The sequence below is a fragment of the Haemaphysalis longicornis genome, unplaced genomic scaffold, assembly GCF_048455015.1.
Source record: "Haemaphysalis longicornis isolate Haplotype H1 unplaced genomic scaffold, Haemaphysalis longicornis Haplotype H1 scaffold_13, whole genome shotgun sequence".
NCBI lineage: Eukaryota > Metazoa > Arthropoda > Arachnida > Ixodida > Ixodidae > Haemaphysalis > Haemaphysalis longicornis.
Genome location: NW_027526233.1, coordinates 40,239,815 through 40,246,326, shown reverse-complemented (window position 1 = coordinate 40,246,326; position 6,512 = coordinate 40,239,815).

Here is a 6,512-nt window from a genome sequence, read left to right as displayed (position 1 = left end):
TTTTGGCACCCTTGGCCCAACGCTCGCATCTTTTGTTGCTCGTGACTCCGCCTTGCGCACTCCTTTAGAGCTAGCAGGTCTGGGTGCCGTGATTTGTGTTCCTGTTGGTTGCTAGTACAGCGTCTGCTTAGTACAGGGTGTTGTTGGGCTAGTTGTTATTGCATTTTAAGGGTGGAAAAACTGCGGGTGAGAGCGAAGACCACAAGTAAGGGACAGGATGGAAGCAGCACGTCATATCCCTTCCTTATTATCTTGTCTCTCACGCGCAATTTTTCCACCCCAAAAACAGCTTCTGCACTGACAATTCATGTCACCACAGCAGCAATATTGTGGCCCTTTATAGGAAATCCTCCGAGATGCAAGAAGAGCTTCTGACCACGCAGCATAGGTGTATATGAAAAGACCAAATGCGTGACTAAATCGGGTGGCTTTTCATTCCAGAGGAACATGCATGGTTACTGCAATTAAAACGCTTCAAACTCAAGAAGTCCTCCACCCAGCCTAACCCGATACAGTCAAATAAGAGGGTATTTTTCCACACCAGCCTGAGACCGTTGGTTTAGAGCAGACTGTTTTTGCATAGAAAGTAAATATTACTTGGAGACTATTTCAGCGTTAGAAATTTCCTGCTCCAGAATCGAAATTCGCCCAAGGTTGTTTGAGTGCTGTTAGCAGGATATTTTGGGGCGCTTCTTCCTCGTTGGGAGTGGAATGTCCCTTTTCACATTACGGGAAATTCATCGTGGACGAGTAAATTGATCGACATAGCCTCTCGTTTCCCTGTTATTTGGAATCCCGTTGTTTACGGTGTGCTCCAGTATAGTCTTAATGTGGTAGCAATGAGGAGTACATTCACGTGGGGAAGGGTTTGCACATTTTTAAGCAGCGAAATAAAAGCAACATCACCGTACCTAAACAGGTTTTTAAAGCGCCGACGATTAGGCGTTTTGGTTTTACAATATTAGCGGATAACAAGCGTGTAGTAAGTAATATTGGTGATGCACAAATTGTGTTGTCGGTAATTACGTAAACAAGTTAGTTTTGGGCGCGACTACCTCGCTGATTTTCGAGTCGCGGGAAATGAGAGAGTCTGACGCAGTAGCAGGAGGGAGTCTCAGCAAGCCCAGCCCTCCTAGAGCCCCGTTGTTAAAAATATTTCTGCCTATCTCGGGATTCTTTGCTTTTGTGTCGCAAATATGAATATTTGGACGAATTCATTTTGACCTATGACACTGCGTTCACCCCTGTACTCTTAAATCACTGTCGCGTCTGTCTTGGTTATTCTGTAGGGCGCAGACGCTCGGTTCTACACTATTAATTAACATCTGCTATTGGTACGTCGAGATAACGCATTGTCCAAGTAAGCTAACAGCACATTGAAATAGGTTGGACTAGATGAAACGAAGACACCTGGGTTCATACGCGGTTATCTGACATTTAGGTTCTGTAGGCATGCATTCCACAGCGTTTGTTCTATCGCGAGAAGTCTTGCTGACGTTTTACGGCATATAGGATATCACGCTTTTCGTTGCACGCCACTGGAGACAGAAATAAACTGTGAAATCTTAACACTGAAGTTTCTGTTAAGCGCAGCCTGTGGCTCCCGATACCACGGTGCCACTATGCACATGAACAACGGCTATACGGTGAGCCATTTATAGAAGGATTGTGTTGGCTCTTTGATCATTGCGGTGGCGATGACCTAGCTTCTGTCTTTGAAGTACCGTCCGTAGCTTCTGCAGTGGTGAGTTCCTCTGGTGAGCGAACATATGTGAGATCGCAGATCGATACGTCTGTGCGATGATTGAGCCATCGCATTGATGTATCGATCAAGTGTCCTGTGCGTTCCCCATTTGAGGCGTCTGAGGGGGTGTGACTACACCCTACGTTGCTTCCACCGGGTTGTAAACCTGGGGTCTGTGATTGAGAAGGGTGCCGCGAGGAGACATGATGAGAACCCAAGGGGTTTCCAAGGGAACGGAAACGGGTGAGAACAGATGCCATAGGAAAGCTGTCGAACTCCGGTGGAAGAGAAAAGAAAGCAACGGTTGTGCACGGGCTACGCTGTTCTTCATAATCGTGAACTATATGCGCAGACTATTGTTTTCTTCAAGTGCATTGGAATGATTATCGACAATATTGCTGTTTATAGCTGTAAACAATAGGAACCTGAATCATGATACTGAATGAAGTGAACAGCAGAACACAACCACGGGAATATCTATATTTGAAGTAGAATAAAGGCTACGGCTTTGCTCAACTAAACAATCAATATGCAAAACTAAAGCACGGATTTGCACAGTAATTCTAAGATACACTTGGTTAGCCTTTAATTTTGCTTTTTGATTATACTGTTAATAGCCGTATTTATGAAAGGGTATGCAGAAAACTAAAGTAATGCGTAATAACGTTGGGAGAGCAGAGTGGTTTAAGATAGGTAGCAAGGCACAGGAAGTAGTAAGCGAATCTATCTACTATGGCCACGTGGTGACCCCGGATCGCAACCATATAATCCTGACAATGACATTTATTATCCGCCAATGCCTTTGTAAGTTAGTGACAGGTTTAATACAAGTTCCACTAGAAGAAGCTCGTCACCCCTTGTTGTTGGATACAATTGCGGCTGCTTGGTTAGCATTTTCGTCCTATTTGGTTGCTTTCACATTTTGTTCAATGGACGCGTCACAACTACAGGAAAACTTTTGCTAGTTTAGGGTGTTATGGTGGGTTAGGGAGAAGCATGCGCCGGGGAGGGGAGAGAGCGGAGCGGAACACCGCTGAGATAACACCATACAAGGGGGAAAAGGGAGATGGAAAACATTTTGAGAAGTGTGTCTGTACAAGATGCATTGTTTTGAAAACCAACTTATCTCCAGCTCCATTGTGCTGACCAGCTAGTCAAAGGAGGTGTCTGGGATGAAAGTGCAACTGAGCACAGAATTTCAAAAAAATGTAGACACTACAGAACTTTGCGAAGTATGAGACAAGAGCCGCGTCATTGCTTCCCCGTTTCTTGTTTTTAAGATCGGCAGTTAAACACGCGCTCGTAGGTGTTGAAATAGATCAAAGAGTTCTGTCATCCCTGTAATGCGGGTGCTTCCGCGCCATCGTGGGAAACATGCCAGAGGCGGCGGAAAAGTCGGTATTTATGAAGCAAGTGCAAGCGGAAATTCCAACTATTCACTGTCAGCAAATCGCTGAAATTTTTCTTCGTTGAAGAAATCTGAAATACTGGAAGTACTAAGCAATCTACGTTGTATTCTCGGCATACGTGTTTTATTGATTGAACGTGTAAAAATTGTGTGGTTATTTCTACCTTCACAAGAATTTTCATGTATCCATTTGTTTGGCAATGAAGTGTCTGTGCAGGAAAGACACCTTTCACGTTTTTCATTTGAAGTGTTCGAAAAAAGACCAGTAATTACGTTGAAAGCAGTTATTCAACCGGCCTTAAATAAAATAAATACAATCTATGAGCTTTATTACAGCTCCCAAATACAGTCACAAATTCCCCCCTGCGCTTCTTTAAAACCCCTACAGGACAGCTAAAATAATCCGCATGAAGCTGAACAGCCCCTCCTCCCCCCCAACACGTCTCCTGAAAACTCCTAGTGGGAGAGAGTAATATACGCCCAATGCTCACCTAGAAGACTACCATTTTAGTAGCGGTAAAAGCTTACTCCTAAATACGAATAAAAAACGGCGGAAATACTGGAGTAGAGTCATACTCTCATTGGAAAGAGTATTGGACTATAAGACGTGACTTCGGTTATGCAACAACTCATTTATTCCCATTTCGGCCTATTTGCGTTCTGCGTCTGGTCAGACCGTCAATCGTTTGGTGAGTTATAAGGGGTAGAGTCGGAGTTCGGCAATTCGAAACACGGCATATACAGGACACAGAAGGGCAAGTTGTCAAGAATTGATATAAAATCCTGTTTCTTTTTTTTAATTGAAGATCCATTAAAAATGATGAATTTACTGCCACCCGCGCCTTTCAAGCTATCTTTAAACATGTTATTTTTAAGTAAAAATATAACTACGGCGTTTTGCCAGAACGCCCGAGTTCTGTCTATCTCACAGGTTCCAGCTGCTGGGGTTATAAAAGTAGTGATAAGAAAGCAGCTCATAAATTTCAAGCGAAACCGAAGGAATCGCGCGCAGTACGCCTGGCATATTCAGCGTGCCCTACTGAGGGCGCTTATATTGAGGAATACGGCTTGTGCTATCATCCGCATGCAGTGTCATTTAATATCCACTTTGGATACTCCTTCCACAGGCTATACTACATAATCTCACGACTACACTAATATCCCCAACCTCAGCGTTGGCCACGACCGGTGTAGGGTGGTCTGTTTGCTTCCTGTGTTGTTTATCTTCTACTGAAAAATGTTTGCTATGTGGCTTGAGGGTACACCCGGTGCAAGTCTGCGCAAGCACAAACAAAGCAATCACAGGGGTTTACTGTAGAAGACGGAACACGCCCTGATCCCTATAGTCAAATTTCGCTTTTGTTCACTGCTTCGTTGAGAGTGCACGGCGAGCGCTTATCATTACACTTCCCAATGCAGAGGGTCAAGATCGTGTTCGAACGTTGTCGAGAGCGTATTAGCGATTGCAGTGGTATCATTTGTCATCGACTATGCTTTGACGCTTTATGAAAATGGACCCGTGGGACAATCATGTGTCTTGGCCGCTCCTATCGGTTCCGGCAAGTGAGAACTCCATTTCGGGCCAAGTACCCCCGTGACTGTGGCACCATTGGATGACGATGGCATGGAGTCTTCATGTTTGTTTAGGGCTAAGGTCTCGTCAGAGTTACCGACTATGATTTGATGACTTCATGGCTTCGACGCTTTGCCACCAACAAAGCGACGCCGTGAAATTGGTCATTACGCCACGTTCACAGGTTGGCTGGGTGTGTTCGAATAACATTACAACTCGGAGGAAATTCGGGTCGTGCAGGGTCGTGTAGAACTCGTGAGGGTTGCGATGGCGACTGCTGGTGCTAGTTCAGTGTTCACGGTCTTCGTACCGAGCATATTTCTACCCCTCCAGATCTCTTGAACTGACGTGAAATCTCGAATTCTTTTTTTATCTTTCTAAAAGTCCTGTGCATTGGCTGCTGAGTCATCTGGCTATAGATGCCCGCTCGCAACCACGCAGACCCGGCTTTCGCTATTTGACCGTCGTTGAGAAAGTGCCGTGTGCGCTGCGTTTTATCCGACGGGCAGTTTCCACGGAAGCATTCGTAGCGCCTGCACCATCGACCGCCACCAGCCGACAGTCAGCCGGTGTGTCTGAAAATGATCGCTGGAGAAAGGTTTTCGTGACCTCACCTTCTTAAGTTGGTTCGGCGGGCATGGCTTCCGCAGGTTCCACCGCTCTATCCGCGTGCAGCCGGAGCGTGCGCTTCAATTATCGTCTGCTCTCAAAACAGTTCCGAACGAGACGTTGCATGATCGTGCGTTTCATTGATCGCCAGCTCGGCAGAGATTTTCTCTAAAAGTGTTGCGTGACTCCCATTTCTTGTGAGAAAGTTACTAGCCCGATAGCTAATACGCATATACAGATACGATAAACAGCGTGTGTCTATTCTCAAACGCAATCTCTCCGCATTTCATATGGTTTTGTTCAGCGTCGCCGTCGTATCGCGGGGATCAGAGCATACAAAGCGAGAAAAAGGGAGAGTTGAGAATTAAAGTGAAGGCGTCACACCAAACGGAGGATAAACGGGAGTGGGAAACGCGCGAAGAAAGAGAGGGGTGAGAGGATCTAACTCAATGAAAACAACGACGCCTGTGGAAAGCTTTGTCGAGCAAGAGTGGTGACGAGCAAGGGGAAATAAAGCAAAGAAATCTGAAACGTCGTTGACCTTGGTGCCATTACTATGTAGCACAAAGCCACTTGGGGGATTCGCCTGTAATTTGGAGCTTTGAGAAGCTAATGTCCCCGGTTTGAAATATTGTTAACACTGTGACTATAAAAACTACATGTTATAGAACAGCGCCTGCCGCGTGACACCTGAACGCGATGTCAACGGAAAAGGGCATAAGCACACCCCCCTCGCAGAACCTCAATTCTATGGAGGTTTTCGCGCTCCAGCCTTCTTGCTGCCGTAATTCACGCCGCAATACGAACAAGTGAATGAGAAGAAGGTAATGCAAACATGTTGTAGCAGGAAAGAAGCCGTTAAAAGTAATCCGTGCCAAAGGACAAAGAAACAAGTGGGATGGAAAAGGCACAAGTACAATGCAATAGTAGAGAGGTTTTTACGCATCCCCAGGCTTTTTTCTTAAACGAACGTTAGTAGGCCCTAGTGCCCCGAGTAAATTCTGTATACAAAAACAGACGAAGGATTTAAACGTTGCCGCAACTATTTTGAATGCGGTGCGCTACCACCACCCGCTTTCATTTTCTGCCAGTAAGGCATATATACGTGATTGCATTGTCAGCCACCGACGGCAGAAGCTGCTGGTTAAGACAAAAAATTTCGGACAGAACGCTCATGT